Genomic DNA, 27,191 nt, shown 5'->3' with positions numbered 1-27,191 from the left:
TCCACACATCTCTCCTTTTCTTAGTACCAAGCTTTGCAGGCAGAAAAACATATTTTACTGGAAGGGCTACAGGCAAGCCAGCAAATTCAACCCAGAGCTGGCTTTGCAGTGCCTTAGTGACCCTCCAGAGGAATTCAAGGCAGACTGCAGTTTTGTGTGTGCATGTGCTTGTTATCCTATCTTAGAAATCCTTTGGGAGGCCGTGATCTGTCTTCAACTGACATGAACACAGCCTGACTGCAAATCTTTGTTTGAGGAAGTGATTGCGTGACTTTTTAGGTCCCATGTAGCATGTAGATGCAAAGTGCCTGCCCAATTATGTCTTGCATTCTACACATTGCTCCTCAGTGCATAACGCTTTCATTACCATCACCCCCAAAGATGCCATGTCAGAGCTCAGCCCTCCATCTTTGGAGGGCTCATTGAAGTCAATGCTCTCAGACCTGTCCTCCTTTCCCTAACCTACCTACCCCAGGGGTCAGGAAACACCTATTTTCCAGGTCTTCCAGAGAAAGCTGGAGGTGTGGGTTTCCCTCAAGTCCTCCTTTCAGGGCACTATTTTTCCCCCATGCAATCACTCCCCCTGTTCATTTTAAGGCAGTGAGCATGCTGCCAGGACTGGAAATGACCCTGTGGTTCACCAAGGTGCAAACCACAGGTGAACACTTGCGAAGGTGAAGATGATAAGACTATTACCAAAATACTAGTATCATGATACAGGAGGCTGACAGGGTCCCAAGCAGTGGCTGTCTGCACAACAATATAACATTCAAACATTTTTCCCCATTCATGCAATTCCATAAATGATCATAGGTGTCAGTTCTACATAAATACTATGGACAGACTCTGCTAAGAGACCGAGGGGTCCTTGTTCTGTGTAGATGCCTATATCCCAAGGGTGTCTGTGGGAGTGTGCTAGTTTTGCCTGTTTGCAGTGGCAGCCAGGTGGCTGATTCACACTCTGGCTGTGTGAAGGAGGCATGAATTGCAGGCTACATGTAGTGGTTCTCCACAGACTGCAGTGGTGGGTAATATTCACCCTCCCAGGCCTCTCTGCAGAAGTTATGGTCCAATTTAGACAGGAGGACAGAGGGAAGAGCAGATCTGTAAAGAGGGCTGTCATACTTCTGCGCCAGGAGTTTTTCCACGCTAGCTTTAGAGTCAAAGTGGAAAACAGTGGTCCAGGAGACAGATTAGAAGCACATACAGACCTGGGTAAAGAGAAAGAGCCCAGAGGAAGATAAAATTTGTGAGCTTTCATCATCTTTTTATCCATCTTGGTAGCAGGGCTTTCGGACAAGATTTTTTGGGAGATTTCAATGAAGCATCTTGATGCTGACTGACACAGTGCTCATCCCCATCCTGTCAGATGCTTCTGTGCCTGCAGAAGGTGGATAAAAATTTCCTAATGCCCAAATGGAGTCTGGATCACATCCTGCAGTGTGAGCTGATCAACTGCCCCATGGCTCAGCAGTGTTGTTGACCTGGGCTGGTGAAAATTCTCACCTTGCAAATGGGAAGAGCTTCCAACTTACAATAAGGTGATTTGTTTAACTTAGAGTTTTCCTAATATAAAGGTGTCTCCCTTGTGACATAACTGTACCCATTCGTCTGTCTTCAGGCTTGTTAATAATTGAGAAATACTTAGTGGCACTTCTTGTGGAAGTATGAATGACTGATGTCAGCAGAACCATGTCCTACAATGGACTGGACTTTATCTACAGATGTTTTCCTTACAGAGGAATAATTGTCTGATTAATGTTAACCTAAGTGTGTGTTGTAAATATGATGGACTTGCCTCTCCCCTTCTCTTGTAGGAACTGTGATATTTGGAGAATCCATAATGCAGGAAGTTAGACTGCAAGTGAGCCCAATACATGACAGCCTGGTGTATGTACTCACAGTCTCTTTTTTTTGTAGCAAGGACTTCTTTCTAAGCCGAGCTTCATTTTCCTAAGTTACAGGCACTTTATGGTTCAGCTGTAAATGCAAAGTTCATAATGGAGCTCTGAGACAAAATTCAGGAATACTCTGGTTCAAAAGCCACCAAGATGCAATGGAGAGACTCACCGAGCTTTGGATAATGCCCAGCCAGCTGGCCAATGGGAAAGGCACTGCAATTCAATTTACTCTAGGTCTGTTGCCTATGGGGAAACTGGATGCCAATGGCACAGGTTCACATGGGACTCCAGTACTATCTGATATCTACAAGCATGGTATCTGTAATGGCAGTGGTATATACCACGGCAGTGCGGCTCTGCCTAAGCATTACAGAAGTGGACCGAGGATGGTCCATTTCTGAACCTTCTTCTGGACCTGAACCTGCAGCATGACCTGAACCCCCCAAAGAGCATCTGTATCTCCCTGACCAGTGCTCATGTCCATCACTGGAGATGAAGCACTGAAAAAGAGACTTCAGAGGGGCCACAGGGATTCTTGCAGTTGGAGAGAAAAATCCTTCTCCATGGCTCTGCTCCCTTGGCTGCAGCACAATTACCCCAGCAGTGGGGTGTGCTTGGACGAACATACAGCTGAATGCTAAATTCATTTATTTCTCTGGTAGGGCTATGCCTGTATATTTGCCAAGCACAACTGTGTGTCTCTCTCACCTCACATGGACATTCACTTGTTTCCTTCTCCTATTGCCAAGAAACCATCAAGTGTTTTGCCACAGCTGGCTGAGAGCTGCCAGCTGCTCTCCCATCAGGGTAGATGGAAGACAGAGGATAAAGAGACTCTTCTAATAAAGGGTGGGAGCAGTGGATCACATTCTCTTGGGCAGAGTGGGAGTTTAGCCCTAATCTCCCACATCCTGCATGGATGTCCCATTCACCTCCTACTCTACTCATCAGCCTGTGAAAGAAAAGAAAGTTCATAAAAATGCAAGCTGTAGGTTTCTGTTTGAGTAAGGGGATCATAGGTTAATAATTTTTACAGTATTAGCACCTTTCATTCCCAAATGTTTCACTTTCTAAAAAGGGAGGGGAGGTGATTTTTTGTTTTACCCTGTAAACTACACTCAATGAAACAGGGTCTTTTTAAGAGCAAATTTATCACAATGGCTTAGGAAAAAAAGTAAAGAAATAGAGAAATGCCTACAAAGGGAATTTAAACAAGTAAAATGTGTAACTTGTGCTGGAGTCTGAACATGATGAAGGCCTGGTCACATTCTGGTACTCAGAGGCAACTTGCTGAACTGTTGCTGGGACAATTTACACCACGATTTGTTTTATTACTGTCATAAAGTTCCCTACCTGAACAAGTGATTGATCAGGATTTAGGAGTGGGTCAAATTCATTGATCTATGATGAAGTTATTCAAACTTTCTGGGCTGCCAGCTCTGTTTGTTCAGTCAGCATATCTGCAGAAGGAGGCTGTTTGCAGAATGGGTGGCTTTTTCAAACCTTCTTCCTCATTAACCTATTTTTCATCTGGAGGAGGCTGTAAAAATGCCGTGTGAGTTCAGCCACCAGCCACACCACACCCCATGAGTGGCAAATTAGCCACAACTGCTCCAAACAGGAGCCCTAGTAGTGTGCAAGGTCTGCCTACACTTAACTCTGTTCAAAGGAACCAATACCAGAACACAAAAAAAACAGAAACCTCCCAACCTTGTGGCCAGAGATTGAGGCTGAATCCAGCTAACAACTTGTCCACCCTGTTTCTGCTCAGGGACTTGCCTGTCTTGGGTGTCAGACACAGTGCTTTACATCCAGCAGCATGGGGCTTTCACTGCCACAGAGTCACCCCAACTCAGGGGTGGGTAAAACACCCTCTGTAGGTGCCGATTTGGCCTCATTCTTCTCCTGAACTTCATCCAAGAACAGCATGAGGCAGTACAGCTGGAGGTGTTGTTTGGAAAACATCATTCATGATATGTAAATACTTGTGGGTGATTGCATAGTTAACATGGTCTCATGAAGGAACTACTTGATATGTCAGTGTTAATACCGGCATCCCTTCGTTCCCCCAGTGTTTGTATGCACAGTGCATATTTTGCTTATAGAATACAAAGCAGGGTTGTAATAGAGATGTCTTCAAGCTACATTTATTTGATGTATTTGTTTTTACATTATTTTTATGCTGCTAGTGAATGGGCTGTTTGGGAATCAAAATGACAAAGCTGAAGTATGAACAGGATCGCTCATCTCCATCCCCCATCATCCATGATAAAGAAATCAGAATGGTATTGATTGTGGCAGAGAGGGGAGTAGAGTATAGTACACTAAGTATGCAAGACCATGGTAGGCATTTTACACCTTGAAAATGGTGGTATTTTTCCTTAACTTTCTGCTCAACTTAGAACCATGCTGTGTGTTGTGGGACAGCATCATATCTTTTGGGAAGACACAGAGGGAAATGCATTTCAGTAAGCATAATTAACAAGCAGCTTCATCAAACAGCAGTGATTATGCATCACTCAACCTTGAAAAAAGGCAAGGAAAAATGTATTTCTTTAACCAGCACCCTGCGGGTGTTCAGACCTCTGAAAAGAGGGATCCTGGCAGAGCTAGTGCCAGGCTGCCAGCTCCTGAATTGTCAGTGTCTCATTGTGTCCCAGGGGCATTTCTCCCCTGTCCCAGTGACTCTGGGATTCTTGCTGGCTGTGGCTTCAGCAACAGAGCCCTGGGAGCTGGCTGCAGCATCTCCTCTCTGCTCCCATGAGCGGCTGCCCCTAAGGCTGGGCTCTCCTGCATGCGGTTTAGCACTACAGGGCTGCTGTGAGGCACAGGCTAGGGTTTATCTCTGGTTTGGAGATGCCCACACCAGGATGAGTGCTGACGCTTGGTTAGCTTCAACTGACCCAAAAAATGCTTCATTTCAGCCATGATAAATGTGCATTCTGCCACTTGCATGCTTTTGGCCAAACTGCTGCCAGGCAGCGGCTTGTTGTCCTCCCCTAAGAGGCTGTGGCCAGGGCAGCCCTGTGTCTCTGAGACTCAGGTACCCAAAACACCTCTCACTCTCTCTGTCACTGCTGCTGCTTCCTACAGGTTCTCATCTTTTTGTCTTTTGTTCTCCTGGATGAGGTCAGCCAGACTCTGCCTCCCCCCCCACCAGGGAGAAGCTGCTGAAGACCCATTACCTGCGTTGTGCAGAGCACTGGGGATTTGCATTTATCACTGCCCCATGTCTTAAACCCTCCTGAAAGCGCTCTTTTTCTCTCTCACCCATTGAGCAAGGGACATAATAACTTGCAAGCCCTTACTGATGCCCAGGATACAAACACTGCTGTCTCCAAACAACTTGTGACACTGCATTCACCACCCTGGCCTCAGCCCTGTGGGAGCTCTGTTCAGACCAATCCAGCCAGGTACACATGGATTATGTATCTCTGCTTTGAAGCAGAACATTTTACTACTTTTCCAATGGTTACAAAATACTCGCTTAAGTCTGCATATGCTTTATCCTTCTTTCTTGCTGGGAAGTGGGAAAACAAGGCCTGAGAGTTTAAAAGCAAAGATATTTGTGTGTGTGCATAGGTTTGAGGTCAATGTGTGAAAAACATACCTCTAACTCCTAAAATAAGCTGGGGAGGTCTTGCCAGTCTGTGACACACCACTGCCTGAAGAACAAGCATATTTGCACAGGTAAGGATGCATGCTAATCGATTTGTACACATACAAAAGAGCATGCTTATGTGTGGACAGACCAGTTGTCACCAAACAGAAAATAAATAGAAAGCTGTGATATAAATGGACAATGGCACTTAAAATTTAGCTGTTTGTTTTTGCGGTGCACTTCCAAGAGGCTATTCGGAAGCTTGTAATCTGCATGAGCTCATGTAAAAGCAAGGTGAGATGTGCAAGGAGAGTAACACCTTTTATCAGACCAGCTGATAGCAGCCTGTAAAAGAGGTATCAGGCCACACAAGGTGGAGGTTTCTGTTCAGATCTGACAAAAAGTCTGCATACCCATTGAACTTTTCTGGTTTTCATGACTTTCAATTCTTACAGTTGCTGTGGGATGCAGCTGTCAGGATCAGGAATACCCCACGTCCCTGGGGATGCTGCCTGCATGCCGTATCCCCTGCTGCCCTCCTGTGACACTCACTCCTGCAGCCAGCAGCTCCCTGCCAAGTGTCTCTCTGGTGCCTAGTCTGAAACCAGGGCTGTCTGGAACAACTTTTCCATGGAAAATGTGGAACTCTGTGGTTAGACACACTCTGCAGGCATATAGCCAGGACATCGATGGTCTCCAGCAGAGTCCTTGATCCCCAGTTTCTTCCCAGTGTTCAGACCTACACTCTGGAGCTATCAAATTTCCTCAGTTTGACCACTTTACCAGGCTGGAAATGGTCCAGAAGGGTTGGAAGCCCTCAGGTTCTCACCAGGTTGGTAACACTTCCCTTTCTTGGACCTGGGCCAGTCAGATACAGAAGATGGATTTCAGGAATCCTTAATTGGAGGATGCTTATCTTGGAGCAGGTGCTTAATTTGAGGATGTTCAGCTCTTCGGGGTTTCCCACTTACCAACCGGCGCAGCCCCAGTGACCTCCACAATCTCAAAATAGGACTTCTGGAGGGGGAACTGTAATTTCTGGTTTGTACCACACTTTTTTTCCACACTGGAATGAGATTTTTTGAGGTTATTGCTGAATTTTAGGAATGTCCTGTAAACTCATCATTCCTCAACCAGTTCTTTGCAGAACCCTTCCATAGGAGCAGCTTTGCAGACTCCTCTAAGCACAGTTCCAAACAGGGGGGTTGTTTTTGCAGGAGCGGAGAAGAGAGGTGCAGAGAGGCCGTTCAATTGTCTCCTATCTCTATATTTGTACCAAGAGAAGCTAAAAAAAGAAATGCTTCCATACCTGTGGTTGCACTAAAAATAACCATCTAGCTGGTTCTATATATACATTCCTAAGAGCATGACATGCAATACTTGCAAAGAGATTGAGACTGGAGAATAAATTACAATGCCAGAGGGCCAGAGCTGTCACTCACTTCATGCATGGTAAGCCACTGATTGATTTGGACCTGCAGAACGGCTGACTTCTCTCTTTGTCTTCCTCTGACACAACAAACTTACAGTATTTTCTGGTTTACAAAAAAAAAGTCCACTCTAAAAATAATAATAGCTTATATCATCTGAAATCACAGGGAGTACTAAGCATGTGGTATAGAGGAGACTTTGGTTCATCTAGGGTTAAAACCTCCACCCAGCAGCACCAGCGTTATCAGTCACTAATAGTAACCTTGCATAGCCGCATGCATTAAGGTGGTATTGGATGATAAGGCTGAAGAGCAAAGCAATCTGTTGGGCTACAGCTGAAAATAGAGTCACTGCGGCAGAGGGAAAAACTTCATCCCCTCCCTGGCTCTTTCTTCAGAAATGAGAATGCAGGGAGTCATGCTGAGGGAAGGAAAATCTGATTTCCCACCGCTAAGAGACAGGGTAGCACTTGTGAGAAGGATTTCAAGGTCACGGTAGTGATGCTATCAGTGGTGACAGGGGACAGGTGAAGGCTTTAAGGAGGCAGCAGTGTGCTGCTGAGAGAGATCATCCAATAGCTGTGGCAAGTCTGCTGAGGGGGGCACCTTCAGCCTTTTTTTCCTACATGTATGCCAGCAAACCTGGCCATCAAGGTGACAACCAAAAGAGGTGAGAGGTTAAAGAGCCGTGGCTAATGTGCCTGTAGAAAACTGGGGTGTTTGTGGTCCTGCTGTGCAAAAAGACCCCTCTGCTCTTTTCTTTAATTCCTCCCCCTTTGTCCCTGGGTACCCCACAATCTGTATTTGCATACTGACATAGAGGAATGACACAAGCTAGTGTAATCTAGATAACATACGGATCTGTAGAATGGGCCATCATCACACCCCAGGTGGTTGCACCCAGGGATGGGCACAGTCTCCACCTGCATGGCACAGGGGCTGAGCAGTGGCGCTGCAGCCATCCATCACCACATTCACCCAGTGGTCCTCATGCATCCTCTTCCCCCTGTACTGCACACTGTCCCAGCAAACCTCCTCCTGCTGCGGGCAGGTCCTAAGGCATCAGCAGGGCAGAGTCAGTCTGGGAACAAATTTGTTCTTCCTTTAACCATATGGATTCAAAAGAGAATAAAATTAGATGAAATGTCAGGGAATTGGGAGGCTCAGTGAAGGCCAAATGAACACTGATGATATCTTGAAGACCATGCAGTCTCAAAACTGCAGCTCTATCAGTAAAAGGCAGTAATTTGAAGGCAGGACCCCATATTTCCATTGATACCTTATTCCCCCAACTGCACTCCAACAACAGGTCTAATCTTGGGCAAAGCACTTATTGGCTTGGCACCTCCGTTTACTCTTCTTCACGTGACAGAGAAATCCTAAACCACTTCACAGGCTCGCATAAGAGTTTCATAACTAATATTTATATGGTTCTTTTCCAAGTACCATATACCTGGATGGGAGGAACTACAAAAGGGACATCCACATCAAAGGTGCAAATATACACAGTGAGTACAATAACTGGCTTTTGCAATGAGGCTACTGAACTGAGGGCAGCAGCATGAGAAAAGGTTGCACAACCCATCCAGGATACGTTCCAAGGTGATACCCAGACCTTACTTGACTAAGGCCTTTCTAGAGGGCAATGCAAATTTCACCTTGTTAAGAGCTGGTACAAAGCATTCAGGAGCTCATGAGTTTAATCTGGACCCCCTTCCCTACATGATCTGATTTGAGAGGCGAATGAAAAAGCACCACTTAGCATGCACCAAGTACTCTGACCCACTGCTTGTTTTTTCACCAGTCCTTTTTGTCCTCGTACACTCTTGCTCTCCAAATTCCAGAGCTGATCTGGACACTTGAAAGCCTGCAGTCAAGGGTTTCTCTGATTATGCCAACACTCAGCAATCCCACTCGCAGAAATACTTACAGGTCCTTGGTGATTTTTTTGCCATTAGGGAACAAGTATATTCTTGCAGTTTAATCACTGGCGAGTTATGTGGGAGATTTGGATTAAACACTAGCTTCAACAAAACCTTCTTGCAGAAACATCCATAATGCTGAATCTCTCTTGTGCTTCCTTTCTCATATTGCATACACTGCAGTCCTGAGATCACTAGGAAATTCTGTGCACGATTTTGGGACAGATTATAATAATAACATACCTCTCGTCATACCCATAAGACTAAGAAGCTATGGGGACCTAAGTAATCTTACAATGTGAGTGGGAAGGGAGATAGGACCCATCTTATACAATATTTCATTTTGCTGAGGTTTTTTTTCCTAGCATTTTTCTCTGTTTCTCAGTTTTCTATTGCCCCGTGCTGTGAAATTGAGGACTGCCAGGGGCTGACACTGAGATGTTTTCCTAGGTGCTAATGTATAGCTTTAAATAAAAAGGAAAGTGAAGCCAACTTATAAGACTATGACTGGCCGGTGCTGCTCCAGCAGGGATCAGCGGGAATGTGAAGGTGCTGCTTACCACATGCTGGCCCTGAGCACTGGGGAGCCAAGCAAATAGCTGCCATCACTGAGTGACATGACTGCACCCTACAGACATGAAACACCCTGTCTAGCAAGGTGGGTAATGAGTCCTCTGAGGGGAGAGTGAAACTGAGCTGAAAATATGCAATCAAGCCAGAGACAGCTGCAAAATTCCTGCTGTCCTTCCTTCTGCCTGTTTTCTGGGGTCACGTCCTGAGGCCATGCCCAAGGAGGATGGGAGGACCCATTTAAGAATCAGTATGGGTGCAGCTGCCTATACGTTATGTTAACCAAGAGCCCCAGGTGTAGTGGACAAGGCTTTATAAATGTAAATACAGTAAAACAGTTGCCTGTTGAGCACTGAGGTAAGTGCATGCCTGGCAAAACAGAGTTATCATGGCTGCACTACTTTCACTGGTGCCTTCTCCAACCAAAACTTTCCTTACAGCATGGGCCAAAGTCTTTTGCCTTTGTAGGGCTTTCCAGACAATGTTATTATGGCGTTAAAAAGACAGTATCACATTTAAATGCTGAAATTAGGTCTTGCTAGCTTCCAAGCTTGGTCAGAGAGACACCACACCATTACTCTAATACAACAAAATGTTTCAAACAGAACTTTAAAACCTTTTCTGAATTCTCTGTTTGAAGAAGTACCGCATCATGACTTCCTATGCCTGCAAAACATGCAACTGTTTCCTTTTAAAGAAGTCTAGGAGTGAAGCACTTCCCAAGCAGACTCACTGCTCAGTGTCTAGTGGTCTGCTCTTGGCCATGCCAGGCTGTGGATTGAAGATCATGAATGACCTGTGAGGCCAGGAGACATGATCTCAGCTGCAGCCACATCAGGGTGCTTACCAAGAGCAGCTCTTTAAAGTGGCACATGTGGTAACCCCAGTGCAGGGAGCTGGCTTCTCCCTGGCTATGGTGACCTGATGAGACAGCACATGGCAGTGGACCACTTGCTATGGTCTGTTTGGCATGGTGAGCAGTGCACCACTGGTCTGCGGTGTTATGGTCACAAACCAGGATGCGTTCCCCGTTCTTCTTGCTGCATGTATGCAGGAACTGTTCAGGAAGCGCAGTTTTAGGGTCAAAGCAGGAAACTAGAAATCAGGGGAATTGATTCACTCTAGAGATCAGCCATAAAATCCCTGTGTGACAGGCAAACCAGACATATCCCTGCTTCACAGTCACACAGAAGGGAAACATTCCCCTAGCATAGACCAGGGCTGTAGGAAGTACCTGAGCAAAACCAGATCCTTCACAGATATCCTGCTGTTCTCACTGCTGTGCTGCCTCTCTCTGCCCTCCAGAAGAGATGTATATAGTATATATTATAGTATAAAAACATGTCTGGCATTTAATCCAGCTGCACACACAGAAGCAGCAAGAAAGCTTGTGGCTCCCACTGTTCTCCATACCCCAGCATTTCCACTTCTAAAGGTATCCAGATTTTGTGTTTATCTTTTTCAGAGCCTCTCAGTGCATGCTGAGATTTTAGTGCCTGGAAGATATTTTGAGGAATGAGTCTCTCAAATACAACTGCATTCCCTCAGGTATCTCCTGGGTCTGCTTGGGATCAGGCTCTTTCCTGCTTTTGCCACTGGCATAAGGCTGTGCCAGTGGGATGACTGATGCAAGGATTAAACAAGGGCCAGAATTTGCTCAAGATTTTGACTGCTGAGGCCAGGCACCAAGAAAAGTGGCATAAATCTAGAAAGGAGGCTGTGCCCAAGCAGCAGAGTGGGTATCCTGAGCTGAGTGAGGGCTTGGAGGCATGCTGCACACCACCACCCAGCACCACACTGAGCAGCACATAGGCACCCAAAGCTGGAGCTGCAGGAGAACTGTGTGATCCCTGCTCTTCCCATGATCTACCTCTGCAAAACAAACCCACAGATTTCACTTTTTACTCCTTTTAGGAGGTTTGGAAGAAAGAGCGGAGAAGCAATGTTAGCACAACCCAGAGCCTCAGGCTGGTTTTGTCAAATCCCAGAGGAGAGGAGCCAGGAAAGGGAAAAAGGCAAGTGGGAGGAGAACCAGGGAGGTGTTCCTGGAATTGTTAGCTGCACATACGGGAAAAATAAAGTTTCCCTCCCTTTCTCAGTAGCAGAACAACCAGCAATGGAGACGCTTTGCTGTAAACACTGAAAACGTGTATGTCTTCAGTCATATGCCTACCAATGTCCATTCTTGCAACAGTAGCCAAGGAAAGGCTGAATTCTCTTAATTCTGAATTATTTACCAAACTGTATATTAGACAGAGAGAGAACTGTTAATAACCACTTCCCTCCCCTATCCTCTCCTCTGCACTCAAATGTTAACTGTTGTGGAGCCTCATGGTCTCAGCAGTTTTCAGGCAGTTCCACTGCCTCTATGTCTCGTGCTGAGCCTGGGACTCCCAGGGCACTACACAGTGAACAGCCCATGAACAGCACCTACACCACCAACTGCTCATTGCAGGGGGGGTTTGCACTAGATGACCTTTCCAAACCAAACTATCCTATGATTCTGTACTGCTGCCTGCTTCCCAACGCTGGGGATGTTTAGTAGTAAGAGGAGTGACTCTGCATGGTTTACTAATGAGCAGAGGTATGATAGGAATGATGCCTACCTTTTACTGAAAATAATTTCCAGGTAAGAAATTAAGGACAGGAAGGTTCTTTCTTCCCAAATCATATTTTTCAGGGCAGAAAATGCAAATAAGCAAAACAACTGATTATTAACTTGTCGTGGTTTAAACCCTAGCCAGACATCTTGTTCACTCACTCCCAGTGAGTAGTGCCTGGCTGAGAGCAAACGAGCCCCCCCCCCCCCCCCCCCCCCGGGCTCTCCCCTTTCCTGCTCCCAGAGGAATGGGGAGGAGGATCGAAAGAGTGCAACTCCCACGGGTTGAGAGAAGAACAGTCCAGCAACCAATGTACAACACAAATCACCACCGCTACCACCAATGACAACAATGATAAGAGAAGATAACAAGGGAAGAGAATACAATACCACCGGCCAAGAAACAAGTCCAACCCAGAAGCCTCTGTCCTTCTGGGTAACTCCCAGTTACCCCCCACCCCGGGCATGACGTGCTGTGGTATGGAATACCTCCTTGGCTAGCCTGGGTCAGGCGCCCCGTCTCTGCTTCCTCATGGCTTCCCCTCCTCCCTGGCAGAGCATGAGCCTCACAAAGTCCTTGGTCAGGGTAAACATCACTTAGCAGCAACCGAAAACATCGGTATCACCAGCACTGTTCCCAGGCTGGAAGTCAAAACATAGCGCTGCACCAGCTAACACGAAGGAGAAACATGACTGCTACTGCTGAACCCAGGACACAACTGATTTTAAAGTTTCTCATTCCTGATTTGTTTGCAGTCTCTCTTTCTGTGCAAATCATAATGTTCCTGCACTATAAGGTTCAATTTTGCTCAGCTTCAAAGAGGAAATTAGTTTCTATCTTGCAACACTTTATGAGAATGCCAAAGACAATACTTGTGTGTATTTCATCAGTCTTAATGTTATCTTCTCCAGAATTTCCAGTAATGTCTGTGAAAACTTTGCAGAATTGCCCCCTTTTATCTGCTGAAGAACTGCAAGGCCAAGAGCAGCAGCAATTATTTCAGATCTCTCAAAGACATCCTGATTATCAAACATCCTGTTAGATAGGCTGGGTCAAATTTAGTCCTGCTATAAAGTAATGCAACAGAGTTTAGAGTAGTCTGGCTTGCATCCATTGAGTATCTGTTTGGCTTTGTTTGCTTAGGTAAATGATCTCAGGCAAAATAATATTAATTTGGGGGACTTTCTTTATAGCATCAGCCAGTTATATTTCATATGGGGTTCACTGGTTTAACTCCAGATCTATTGAACTTAACATAGGTTCTTTTGTTTCTGTGGGCTATACAAGAGGGCACTTATGGGCACTGTGACTGTCATTTGTTAGTTTTCATCTGCTTCTTTCCTGCAGATTTTTAATTTGGTCAAACCTAAATTTCCAAGATGAACTCATCTATTGCAACTATCCACTTGCTGAGGTAAGAGCCAAAACAATCAAACAATTTGATTGTATGCAATGGTTTATGACCCAGTGAAATATGGGTTTAAATTTTGATCTGCCCCAGGCTCCCGGTGTAACGCTGGTCAAGTCACTCAAGACTTGCACCTAATTCTTGTTATATCACTGGAAGCTCCTGTGATAAGACCACAGTCTAAATTACAAAGCTGTGTTGCCTCGAAGGCTAGTGAAGGGAGCTGGGAGTTTCAATAAATTACCCTCCTCTATTGCCCATGTTTCTCCATGGACTATGGAGAAACCTTAGACCTTCTGCCAGGTGACTAAAAGGACTTATGAAAAGTCCTGTCTTTGATTATTACATGGGGTTGTTTCAAATGTGTAAAGAGATACTTAATGTTTAGTTCACACAGTAGCATTGTGAAGATAAATATTAAATACAGTGAATTCATGAGATCACTCCTTCTATTCCAGATAAAGAGGTGGATGGGTGCCTATGTAGACTTTAGAAGAAAATCTGAAGTTTGGCTTGAATGTTGGCCCAGAAGTTAGACTGGTCCTTTAAACCTGTGCAGAATCTCTTTGTTTCAAAACATAAATGAGCCTCTGGAATTATGGCATAACAGTGTTTTGTAGCGAAGATGATTGAAGGTCAGAAGAGAGAATATTACCTCTTCCTACAAGCCTTGCCTTGCTTTGGAAAAACTCACCTTGAGATTGAAGCCTGAGGTTAAATCCAAGAGTCCGTGGGATGATTTGTGGAATTCAGTGTAAACATTTGCAAAATGCTCATGTTTACCTTTCGCCTTGCCTCGTTATCTTCCATCATGAAACGCAGGTGTTAGAGCACAACTACAGCCTTGCCACACACTTCGTGCTGTTATGAGCTTTTGATCACTTTAATCACTGTATTTATGAGTAGCTTGATCTATTTTTTTCAACTAATTTGACATTCTACAAGGTAAGAAGGTAATTAGTGATGTCTACTCTAGTGAAATAATGTTGTTTCACTTGTTCCCCTGTGAGCTTTGCAGTTTGGCTATAGCCATTCTTAGATAGAAAACAATGCCTCCTTCCTAACGAATGAGAAGTAAAAGACAATTTTAGGTAACCTGATTACACAGCTTACTCACATTTTGAATTAGCTCTGTCATTGATGCAGTGCAAACAATGAATTTTAGCTTTTCATTTGGTCTGGTAGGTCCACCTGCTAGAGTAGCCAGTGCTAGTTACCTACCTGGCCCTCTCTTGTGTAGTTTGCTGACCCTGTATTTGGCAACATGCTCAGGTACATGGCTAAAACCTAGGTTTTTCTTGTTTGGGGCATGGTTTTGCCCCCATAAGATGTTTTGAACAGGAGTTTCTGCTGTATTTGCTGCCCGATTTTACCTGAGTAACTCAGAAGGTACTAGCTATCTGAGAACTATCTAATTGTCCAATTTGTGTGAGTTTGTGCATGCCTTCATAAACAATAGGAATTGCATTGGAGGGGTAGTGCTTTCACCTTCCCAAAGGGACTCTCTACCTGTGTGACCTGACGGTGTTATGCTGCTCATTGCAGAACAGCCCTGGTTCATTGCCCCTTGAGCAGCGAGTCTGACCTTTGTTTAGACAAACTATCTGTTTTCTCTGCTCTCTCTCTGTCTCTGATCTATAGCCACAAAGGAAAAGGAGGGGCCAGCAAAACTTCAAAACTTAGAAACACATAAGCCTGGATTTGCTGAAGTGCCTGGGGTCCCTGCTTCCCCTGGGGGGTGGTGACTAAATCAGAGCTGTCCAGGGCTTTGCCCAGGAGCAGATGCTTTTGCAAACCAGGCACAATGCAGTGCTAGGGGAGGTCTGGATGGCCTGTCCTGCACAGTGATGGAGGGTGCTTCAAAACCTCCTTTCCAGGTTTTGATGATATGGTGCTGGCAGCACTCTGAAGTCTGGTGCAGGAGTGCAGCTGGTAAAGCATTTGCAATCCCTCCCGTCTGCAAAGATCCGTGCAGGCCTTCAGCTGCACTGCTGTGAATGAGATGCTATTAGGTTAGTGCTATACTACAGAGCAGTCCCCTGTGTTGCTTCATGCTTCTAAGTATAATGGTGGGAAGGATTTCTGTGTGTTGGGATTTCCCTTTCCCGAGGTTGCTCTGCAGGGCATAAGCTGCTGTGTGTGGCACTGCCCATTATAAACTGGCAGCAGCCAGATTTCACCTGGTAGATTTGGCTGGGCTCAGAGCAGCAGAGTGGGAGGAGGGCATCCTTAGTTCATTAGGATAACCAGGCCACTGCTCTTCTGCTCTCCACACTTTCCCTCTCTCCAAGGAGGGCTGATACAGCTGAGAAAGCAAAGAGGCAAGAGGGATTCCAGTCCATCTTAAGACACTTCTGTCTGAAGAGAGAGCACATGTATGCCACTTCCCTAAACTTCCAAATTTTAGATTCTTTTTAGAAGTGAAAGGCTGCTTCTGCTTGTTTAAATCCAGCGCCTTCCTTAGCAAGTGCAAAGAGCCTTGTATGTAGCACACAGAGGTCTTTGGAGCATCGCAGGCCTTTATTAATTCATTGCATCTCTATTACAATTGTGTGCAGAGCTCCCAGACAGTTTCCCAGGCCTTGCTGTGCAGATGCCAGATTGTTGCCCAATCCAGCCCCATAGGGGTCAGTGAAGGCACCAAGGCTTCCAGGTTCTCTCCTAGGGAGTGATGCTTCCGATGCTCCTGCAATCAGCTGATGCCAGTAGAGATTGAGCACATTGCCAGAGCTGCTCATACCACTATGACCTGCAGTGCCTGACTACTTGGCTTGTATATTGAGGAGCAGAACTAGGGTTACCTGTTACCCTGTTGTTACTGTACAGGGTCTAAGTCCTGGCCTCTAGCAGTCATGCAGTGAACTGCTGACTATACCACAAATTTTGTGGTAAATGAATGGCCAAAACCTGTCTGCTCCCCGAGTAATAGTATTTCTTCCAACAGCATATCTTGAGCAAAACTCTTAGCCTGTCCATTAGAATGTATCTGAGGGTGGATGAACAATTGCAAGAAGAGGAGACTAGGATTCTTGTAATTCAAGAGCTCCTAAGATGTTTGGTCCTGTACTACAGAAACCACATGTTTCAAAGGCAGCTGGATCTAGGCCACAAATAAGTGAAGATGGGAAAAAACATATCCACCTTGTCTAATAAATGTGTGGCTGGAAGCATGTGTGTAAGACAGTGACGTATATCTTTGTATGAAGAAAAATTAACAGTCTGGTAAGAATCTGCAGGTTTTCATTATAATGGAATCCTGTGTGTGCTTTACATTACCAGACAGTCCAGGCCATGAGCTGGTGCCTGTTGTGCCCTCACTGCCTTCATTGCAGCCATGTGCTGGGGTCTTTGCTGTGTCCACCTCACTGCCATCTCCTCTGTCTGCTTTTGCTCTTAGAAATAGAGAGCCAGGCTTCAGCAAGGACTACAGCCACAACAACCTGTGCCCAGCCCTGGAATATCTTAAATGTCACATAAAAAGCACCCTGGGTTTTTTACAGAGAGAAGGCTTTGCATTTGCTGGCTTCTTGCTGCAATAAATTGGCAGATGATGCTCTAATGAGAACAATAATGCACCCACCCTACTGCCTTTGATCATTTATGTGCTCTTTTGCAGCTTGTGAAAGGCTCTAAAAGCTTTCACCAGACAGGGAGTGTCACTAGCATTCTTTACCACTTTACTAGCTCTAAACTTTACCACTCTAAACCAGCTGAAGCTCGTTTTTACAGTGTTTGGTTGCTGGGACAATTAATGTCATGCTAAGTGACCACTATCCAGTTTGACCCAAGGAGCACCTGATTCCAGCCATTTAGCAGCAATTTCAGCAGTGGAGGCTACCCCAAAGCAGTGCATACAAACTGAGTGCTTCAACAAATTGCTTAATGGGTGGCATGCTGGGGTGCAATCAATTGGCATTAAATGTGCTGTGCCATTTTGCACCAGCTGATAGTTAGCAAAAGTGATTGTGTGTATACTGGTACTAGCTGTATTCTCATGACAAAGTGGTCTGTGTTCTCCAGCTTTTTCCTCTACTCAGAGATACGCACGCAAGGGACGAAGTTATGTTTCAGTTTGCACAATTGTTTCCACTTGTTAGTTCTCTATCTACGGTCTCATGACTGTCTTTACTGTTTGTTAAGAAAGTTACTTGGCAGCTCAGATGAACTCCCATGGGAGGTTATCACCAGGTTGTAATTAAAATTACCCACCAAACAGCTGTTTTCTTTTGGAGAAATGTATTGTTTCATTAATCTGTAAACCCACAGCAATTAAAATCGGGTTTTGAAACAACAACAAAAAAGCTGTATGCATCCTATCTCACCATTTTGCTTGCCATTTCCCATGTGTTCCGCTTGTCTCAGTCACCTTTTCCTGCAGCATTTCAGTCTGAGTGACTGAATTGACAAGTGATCTTTTACGACTTTCAGGATACCTTTGTCTACTTTAGGACCCAAATCTGGTCTCTACTTATTTATGCATCTTTATCTGAAGGGGAATCGACCCTATTTTAATTGCATATGAACGGGATGATAACAAAATGTTAATTGCTTTTTCAGCCTGATCTATATCTAGCTGAATTTGCCCTTGATGGCTCTGTAACATTGGCACAATTGCAAACAAATAAACACAGACATGCCTCTCACATTAGAAGAATCCAAGCATCTCTCCCATTGTTCCCAGGCTGCTCAATGCTTTTTCATTTCAGCAGCTGCATGCAGCATCACTGATGTGGAACTGCTCAGCACATATGCTAATATCACATATCGGCTATTCTGGCCATCCTTACATGGGAGGTAATGTGGGAATTCTTTTGGAAGAAGGTGGTGGCTTGTTTTGCAGGACTGAAACCTTCATTCTCCATTGATTAAACCACCTGGAAATGGCTCACTCATCTACCTCAGAGGAATCCTAGGTTCACAATACCCCGTTAAAACGTAGAGGTGCTCAAACATGTATCCGTCATCCATAGCTTTCTGTGTCCTGTAACATACCTACTGCTGTGATAACTGAGCACCTGTCAAGATACTATATTGCTAGCCATGGAAATGGAAGTCCTCTTGAATTTATCAACAGAGGAACTTACATTGCTGCCTGGCAAGCTTCTCAGCTTTTGTGACTCAACCTTGACCTCGAAGGATCTACTTCTCAGGCTGAGAAAGCAGCAAATTCTCTTTGCAGATTTAATCACCGTTTCCTCTGCTGCGGGCTCTGACTGACAAGATGGTGGAGATATCTTTAGCTCAGACAAAATCATCTAAAAGCAATTGCTGCTACAAGACACAGAACATACACTTGTTCCGTAAGTTGGCTTTGGCATACCTGGTTCCCACACAACACCCACAGTGAAGTGGAAAGCTGCCCACCACCTGAGGCCACCGGCTGATGGCAATGTCAGACACTGAGACTGAGCCATATTTGAACTGCTGGCCCAAGTGTAAGGCACTATATTCTCACTGCCCATTGAGCTTCAGAAGGATGCTTATAGCCTTGAAAAAAAAGCCACGTTACAGACATGTCAAATTAGACTGCAAGCAGAAACCACCAGAGGTGAATGCTGAAAGATTCCCATCTCTTAACATTACGTTGTCCCATTATAACTTCCAGTAAATGTGATTTGTCCTGTGCATTGATGTCTTCCTCAAGTAGTGCTTTTCACGGAAGTTCAGGTTTAAGGTATCCCCTTTCTTTTTCCAGGCACTCTCCATTTCCCAGAATGTGTCCCAGACCTGGAACCAGTTCCATTGCTGAGGCACCACATTTCTCACCTGCTGATTGCAATTAGCCACTGCCAGCTGGGGCCTGGTGAGCTGCTGAAGAGCTAACAAGAAACAGCATGAGGCCTCGGCAGTGTGTATGCTCTGAATGAACAAGGTGCTGAGTTCCTGATGTGGCTCCACCACAAAACAAGGTGCCCACATCCTCATCTATGTGTCAAAATCTGCTTTTGGAGGCTCAGCTTGCTCCTCAAGCTCTTACACATTACCATCACATGTTTGCCAGAGAGGAAATGTGGGGAAATAAAGGTTATTACAGGTAAAAACAACCCCCAAAGAGGTCTTGTTAATAGATTGTTCCTCTCACCCTTATCCTCAGGCAGCACCAATCATCACAATGGAGCAGTTACCTCTGATTATGGTTGTTGCCATACCAGGGTCACACCAGGTGAGCTCTGGAGGTGAGTAAAGCCACGTCCATCCCCTGCTGGATGCTGGGATCCTGCCAAGCCTGCTGTGTGCTCGGGAGCATCCACATGGGCTCTGAAGCATGGTTCCCAGTAGTCTTTGCCTTGTTCTTTACCTATTTGTAGAGCAGCCGGTAGTGATGCTCACTAGTTTGCTGAAGCCTGGTAGACTTCATCTCAGAGCTCCAGGAGAAATTCCCCAGAAGTCTGTAAAGATAAGTCAGCCTCCCTCCACATGCCCCAGGAAACCATCCTAGCATTCTCTCACATATTCAGTAGCTGCCCAGTGCAGAGGACGATGCAAGGCAGGCATGCACCGTGTCATTCCTGAAAACACCAGTGCATGCCTATTTCAGAGGAAATTTTGTTAACAGGAATTATGACCCATAGTCTGTACTCTTATAGCAATGGGAGGTAGTAGATGGATCTACTTGGGAATTCATAACAACTCCCAAGCCAAGGCATTAAGAATGTGTGCACTATTAAGATCTTTCCCAGGACATGTCTCCCTCTTTCCATTTAAAAAAAAAAAAAAAAAACAAAGCTTAACAATTTTTTTTTTTTTTAAAGGCAGTCAGAAGGTTTGTCTTTAAAACTAGAGAACAGAGCAAGGGTTAAACTCAGACCAAAAGAAACCTTGGGCCCTGCAGATACTTAACTGAACTTCGGATACATCAGGTATCTCAGGACTGGTGCTGAATTGCCCTGCTTTGGGCTGAGAATGGACATGCCAGGCTTTTCCACTAGGGAGTCTCTGCAGGCTGTCTTTCAGGGCCTCCTTCTCCGCTGTAACTGGACACATGTGTGCAGAAATAGAATGCCATCCCTGTGAATCCTTGCAGTGACCTACCAACACCACCTCGGCCTCACCAGGCTCCCTGCTCATAATCCCGGGCAATAAAAACAGCCCTGGGAGAAAGATTTTGTTCTCATCTATTGTCTTGTGAGGCCCAGCAATGACTTAAGATATACTCCAACTTGGTGCCATGCTCAGTTATGAGCATGTTATGTTATTAGCACATAGGCCATATATGCTCATTGGCCGGAGCTGCTAAACTGAAAGTCCTCCCTTAACCAGCATTATGTTCATCATTATTTTAGTAATCAGATACTGTTATCACAGAAAGCACACAGACAGAACCACAGACTTACTTTGCATCGAAGGGAGATCCTTGTTGGTACTTCTTATTTGGTTGTTTTTATACTGAGGGGTGTAAGAAGAAGGATAATTCCACTTTCTGACACTGAATGCAGAGGATTCAGAATGGTTTTAACTTCTTTGAGATCATGTGCTCCACTTAAGAACATTCCCTGTTGGCATCCACGTCTCCATCCACAGAGAGTTGTCATCCAGTCTTCAGAATGACACAAGGGCAACCCAAAATTATTTCCTGGAAATGAAATTTTCATGGTTACAAGTTAGACAGTTTACAACCTCTGTTATGATCTAAAGGACGTAGGTGTGGAAAGAAATGATCACAAAAACTTGACGACCAAGCACATGCTATGTATGGAAAAAGTCAGACTATAACTTCCTGTAGATCTGCAGAAGACTGTTAAAGCTTGCTAGCCTAAAGGAATTCCTTGAAGGATTAAGCTATGCTACTACCATTAGGTTTATAGTTGGAGTCTACAGGTTTTCACAATATAGCCTGTGCCTGTTGGTGAAAGCATGATGAACTTGCACATTTTCAGTTCTGTGGCACAGCTCTTTTAGCCACATGCCTTAATCTGGGAAGTTGCTGTAGCACCCTCATTTTGGTGGATATAGAGGATCCAACTGAGAAAAACATAACAATTTATTCAGCAAGTCAATTTTTTTTACTGGTGGATTCCACACTTTTCTGGATCTGTTCCCAGGGGAATCACAAAGGGGTTTGACCTCTCTCCAGGCCATTCAGCACTTTGGAATGTGCTGTAAAATTACTTGCCCTGAGCAGCATTACAGGAGAAGCATTCATCAGTTCAGTTCTTTGTCAGCCTTTTCTTTTGAGGGATGCATTGCTGATGATGAGTCATAAAGACATTGATTTTAAAATTTGCTTTAAATTATAATTGCATTCATATGATTACATCGTGGCTCCCAGGAATCTAGTGAGTTCTTAAATATATAGTTGATGCCTATTCTTCCCAGGTAAGTACTATATAATGTATAAGATGACCTGGCAATTTTTTGGTTTTATACTCATTATTTTTTGAGAATTATGTCTTACATCTGGAAGATAGAGGGGTTTTAATGGTAGTCTCTGTTTTAAAAAATGCAGTGTAATGGTTCAGTTGGGTGAAACAGTATATTTAACTGAAGGTTAATATCCATATTGAGTTAATATCGGAGGGGTTCCCATCCTGATTTGAGATCCCAGTGTCCTAAGTTGCTATAAATCATAGAATCATAGAATAGTTAGGGTTGGAAAAGACCTTACGATCATCAAGTTCCAATCCCCCTGCCATCTAGAACAGTGGCTAAAAGGATATAAACAAAAATGCATACTTAGGAGTGAAAATGAGGTGCAAAGCCTGGTCACCAGGACTGTGCAATGTTAAGCGTATCTTACAGTCCATATTGCTGTGGACTCATTTATTTACATAAATGCTTCCTGTCTATGCTAGAAGGCTGCTACTATTATTACTACTATTGTTACTATTATTACTAGTACTATGATTATTACTATTATTGTTATTGTTATTTTCATCTCACACTTCATCTTCCCAGAGTGAACGCTCCTTTAAATACAGTTCTCTTTCTTTGACTTCATTCCTCATTGCTGGTCTTTGCCTACAGAGTTCTTGGCTAGCAGGCAACACCCCATGAAGCTTCCTGAAGTCCTCTTAATCAATGTAGGGGTCTTGCAGTTTGGAGGCAGTGTTTTTGTCATGCACCAAGCATTGTACCACCATCATGATCTGTCATCCAGAGAGAGAAGGTGAGCTGTTCCTCTAATATAGGTCTGACGGAGAAGGAGACAAAAGCTTCAGGAACATGTCATTGTCCATATTTTCTGCTATTCGATGAGAATTTTTTGTTCTGGGTGGACTTTGACTGACCCTCTGGTAAACAGAATGCAGTCTTCACTTGTACAGTTTGTCTTTAGTGATCATGCAGCCAATCAGAAGCTTTCTGCTGTGGTGTTGTGGTCAAGGAAATAAAGCACTCACTTTACAGAACCGGCACTAAGAAATCTCCCTTGCTACCCTTACATTTATCCATTTTCCCATTAATTTGCTAAGTTGAAATGCTAAAATTAAAATCCCAAGGCATTAGTGAGGACAGCAAGAGACAGGGGAGAAGGTGACCCATGTCAGAACCTGATGGGGTCTGGTCTCTCCAGCTTGTTCACTTTCTGGTCCCTCCCTCTCCTTTCCATGTTTTTTTCTCAAGTACTTTGTGTAATAAGCTGGTGAGAGGTGGGAACCAAGATCTTCCTAAGGTTTAAAAGCAGACAACAGGGTTAGAAAATGTGATTGTCACATCCAAAAAATCCCAAACAAATGAAAATCCCATCTCTTCGCTCAGCAGCCTTTAGAAGTACTTTGAATATGATCAAAATTGAGGCTGTTCATTGCAACCTATATGAAACAGGCTAGGTTTTGTTCAGCTGGCCTGTGCTTCTCAGTAGCCTGCTGGCCTCTTGCTGACAATTTCTGACCCTGGCAGGCAAAAGCCCCATAGGGCTGCTCTCTGCTCAGGCAGACAAGGAAAGGGACATAATACAGGAGACAGTAAAGGTGCCTGAACTCCCCGCTCTGTTTGGGCCGTGAGGATTCTTGGTTTGTGGTTCTAGAGCTATTAAGTTTTCAAGTGCTATATAAATGCCAAGTATTGTATTCCTGGGGCTAAAAAGAAGGCAATCTTTCCTTCTACTACAACTGTAAGGTCAAGGTAAATGTGACTGTTTAGAAACACTGCAGTCTTGAAGCCCCTGGGGGATTTTAATGTGTTTTATAAACTTGTTTCCAAACCAAGCCATTAGGAAAACAAGATATTTCTCCATAAAAGCCTTTCTTTTTCTCTCTTTAGGGACAGTACTGACTGCCTTACTGCCTTTAACTCGATAAGAATCATCATTTTTATAAACAGACCCTTTTTCATGACTTGCTTGATCAACTTGGGAAGGCAGCTTTTAAGAAGTTATAGTCATACGCAGGAATAAAAAACCCACATCTTACCCCATCTGTTGCAGCCAGAGATGTAATAGAAACCATGTCCTTTCTCTGAAGGTAATGCGTAAGAAAAAATAGAGACGTATGCACTTGCTTTCCGTTCACGCTCAGCTGCAGTTATGCAATATTACAGAGGTAAAGGAACAAGCTCTTTCACAATTTGATTGCAGAGCTAAAGCTTTTTGTTTCCTTACAGCAGTTTATGGTGGGAGATGCCAATATTTATCCAAGGCTTCACCTGTATCAGGAGGAGATTTCAAGCTAGTGGCTTTTCAATACCCAAGTTGGGACAAAGGTGGCCTCAAGGACAGACAGCCCAAATAACTGCAGTGAGCTGTGGCAGCACTTGGAGCCAGCGGGGTCTTGCTGTGAAATGAAGAGCAAGCAACTGGTTGTTCAACAGTGGATCAGCTCTGGGGAAGACTAAAAAATTTACTTACATTGGAGACCTTAGTTGCCTGCCTTTGTCTTTATATCCAGGGTCTACAGACATCAAGCAGCTTTGGTTTGCTTATTGTCTCAATACAGGAGTGTCAAAATGTTGACACTTGGGGCACACACATAAAGGACCTGTTCTAAATGAACAAGAGAGGACCCTATCTGCTGATTCTGTTAAGGGGCTGAGAGTCAGATAGAAACCTCAGGAAACTTCTGAGTGTCACAGGACTGCAAAGTGATTTCAAGCACTCTCACTGGCCTTAGCAAAGCCACACTTTTTCACACATGCCCCTCAGCCAGAAGTGAGAGCTCTTTTCCCTCCCCTCCTCACACAGGCACTTCAAACATGTACAATATTCAGTCAAATAAAGATTTAGTGCAGAATCTAGGAAAAAGAAAACAAGCAAAACCCAAAACAAAAACAACAACAAACACAAAACCTTATTCTGAGTCAAAATGGTTTTTAAGCAGTGCTGTCAAACCTGGAGTTTTGAGAGAGATCCAAAAAAGAGGGGGTTTGAGACTGCTGTTTTAGAGAAAATGTGTCACATGCACACAGAAAGAAATACATGTAAGAAAGAGGAAATATCTGCTTATCTGAGAATTACTACTCCTCAAACATGCCTTTTGTGGGCAGGAAAGGGAGGCAAGGTCTGCAGATTCAGCTGCTAACAGCATACCTCAGGCAGGTGTGTTACTCTCCATAGGAAAGGACTTTGCACCACTGGATCTAATTCCAGTCCAGCTCATGGGAATGGAGGGCTTTGGTTCCCTCTGAAACAGAAGTTACCAGCTTTCTACAGACCTTTTAAGTAGAAAACTCAGCTTCCTAATGGCAGTTGAAACTTTTACAAAGTTTGATTGAGAAAAAGGACACATAAGTGTAGTTTCTTCCCCTTTTCTGTGCAGGTCAGACTGCTGGCGAGGGAAGTAGATTGTTCTGATCTCGAAAGCTATGACTAAAATGCTAAAATGCAAACATACTTTTAGAAAGTTACTGGTTATGGTTGAGTTGTCACTGTGGCAGCAGTTGGTTCTCTTCTGCAGGTGCTGGTGCAAGTAACATTTTTTATAAAGATTTTTTTTTTCTCTGTGCAGTGCTATCATTGCTAACAAACAGCCGCAATATTCATCACTTTGTGAGAAAAAGCATTAACTGCTGGGGGCGTGTAGCAAAAAGGAGGAATAACAAGTAAAGCATCTCTATTTCTACAAACTGTGAGACAAAATGAATGAAAAGGGGGAGGAGGCATTAGCAAAGGGGAAATAGGAAAGAAAGAGATTAAACTAGCTACATTGGGTATGGTTGGAAAAGACCATATATTGTTCTCAAAGCATAAGTCAGCTATCTCTGGGCAGACCACATTACTCAAATTCCACAGAGATTTCTGGGAACCTCCCTGGGAAGTTACCAAAGCTATGGTGAACAAAGGGGAAACACTATTGCATCCTTATTACAGACTGTGAGCAAGTAGTGTTCTGAGCAGTACTGAATGCTGAGTCAGAAGATTACCATAGGATGTGTCTTTGATGTAATGGGGATGTAAATTAACACGTCCATTAGGAAGAAACTTGTGAGGCAGAGAAAGGGGTCTGTGTTGTCCCAGTATTACTTAGGATGCAACAGCCACCTTGTTCAGGCTGGCACATTCTAAGCATCTCCTTACTCAGTTTCCTGCAGCAGAACTGAATGACCCATGTAAGGTTACTCAAGAAGCACATGAATATCTAGTTCTGAATAACTGAAAGACTCCCTTTCTCTTAGCCAATTTCCTTAACTACAAAATTGTCCTTCCTGTGTGAAGCCTTGTTTTAAAGCAAATGCGGACCACAGTTCTCCTTTCCTCTACCATGCCACCAGCCCAGCCCTCTGTTACCCTATTGCCAATAAATACGTTATTACATTTATCACAGTAAGATATTTCTGCCTCCTTGGCCAAACTCTTCAAATTCCTCAGCTTGCAGCAAAGCCACTGAAGAACAACTTCTGCTGCCATTGCTGGTCCTGTTTCTTGCTTTCTGAGGTGCAGATGGAAATTTGACCTTCACCTTGGAGTGATTTCCCATTCATCATCAAGATGAATGGCTGTCGATCCACCCTGTGCTGCTTGAAGAGGTGCCTCGCAAGTGCCTCTGTGCATACCTCCCAGCGGTACCAACAGGACTGCTTCTCCGCGGTGTTTGCATTGGGTGAATAGTGCTCATAATCTGAGACTTAACGTCAAGTATTTTCTGCAAGGGAAATAAAAATGTCAACAGGAAGTGAAATGTGACCTGATTAACAGTTAGACCTCTGACTCTGCTTCAGTTTTGACTGATGTGGTGTTTTACAAGGATAATAATACCACTGATTCCTCTTAATTGATGGACCCTGATGGCGATATAAATTAAGCAATTAATACGATTCTCTGAGACTCGTAAAAACAAGCTGTGTGAAGAAATAGTCCTATTTATTTTTTGAACTACTTTAAAAACAAGTGTCATAAGAAATATTACAACAATTTTTTTTTCTAGGGAAAACCAGGGCAACTTTGACTCCTTAAGAGCCAAAATGTGCCAGAAGAGGCAAGGCAAATGATCTGCCACAGGCCGGAGTGGTTTATGGTAACCCAAGCTCCCTTTTGTCTGGGGAGTTCTGCGAGCCCTGATTTTCATTCCTTTTGTTTAAAACAAAACTAACCAAAAAATAATTACTGTTTCACATTTAGAGTCATGCCCGGAGGCCCCATTCAGGATCGGGAGTCTTTTGTGCTAGCTAAGAGCAAACACAGTGGGAGAAACAGGCTCTGCAGTAAATGGCTTGCGATCTGATTCCTGATGCTTTTAATGGTTTCTTCTGTGGGAGGTGGATTTAATAGTGAATAGAAGACCAGTGTGACCTTGAGTGGTGTCAGCTTGAAACCAACGGGAGTTTTCAGGAGAGAGCAGGAATTCTGGGAAAGCAAAAATTTAGAGTATTTGCAATACCCAAGTGATAC

The 27,191-nt window shown here is 44.2% G+C and overlaps 1 long non-coding RNA gene across 1 annotated transcript in view; it reads left to right on the top strand.

Annotated features, from left to right (window-relative positions):
• Positions 1–19,472, top strand: part of LOC134167418 (uncharacterized) — a 52,728-nt gene extending 33,256 nt beyond the window's left edge. The window contains exons 2-3 of the long non-coding RNA XR_009966178.1: positions 13,372–13,438; positions 19,128–19,472. This is a non-coding gene — a long non-coding RNA (uncharacterized LOC134167418). The remainder of the gene's footprint in view (positions 1–13,371; positions 13,439–19,127) is intronic.
• The last annotated feature ends 7,719 nt before the right edge of the window (positions 19,473–27,191 follow it).

This window comes from Pezoporus occidentalis, unplaced genomic scaffold (genome assembly GCF_034315485.1).
Source record: "Pezoporus occidentalis ecotype Australia unplaced genomic scaffold, CSIRO_AGI_Poc_V1 ctg288, whole genome shotgun sequence".
NCBI lineage: Eukaryota > Metazoa > Chordata > Aves > Psittaciformes > Psittacidae > Pezoporus > Pezoporus occidentalis.
This window is presented reverse-complemented; position numbering and strand designations above follow the sequence as displayed.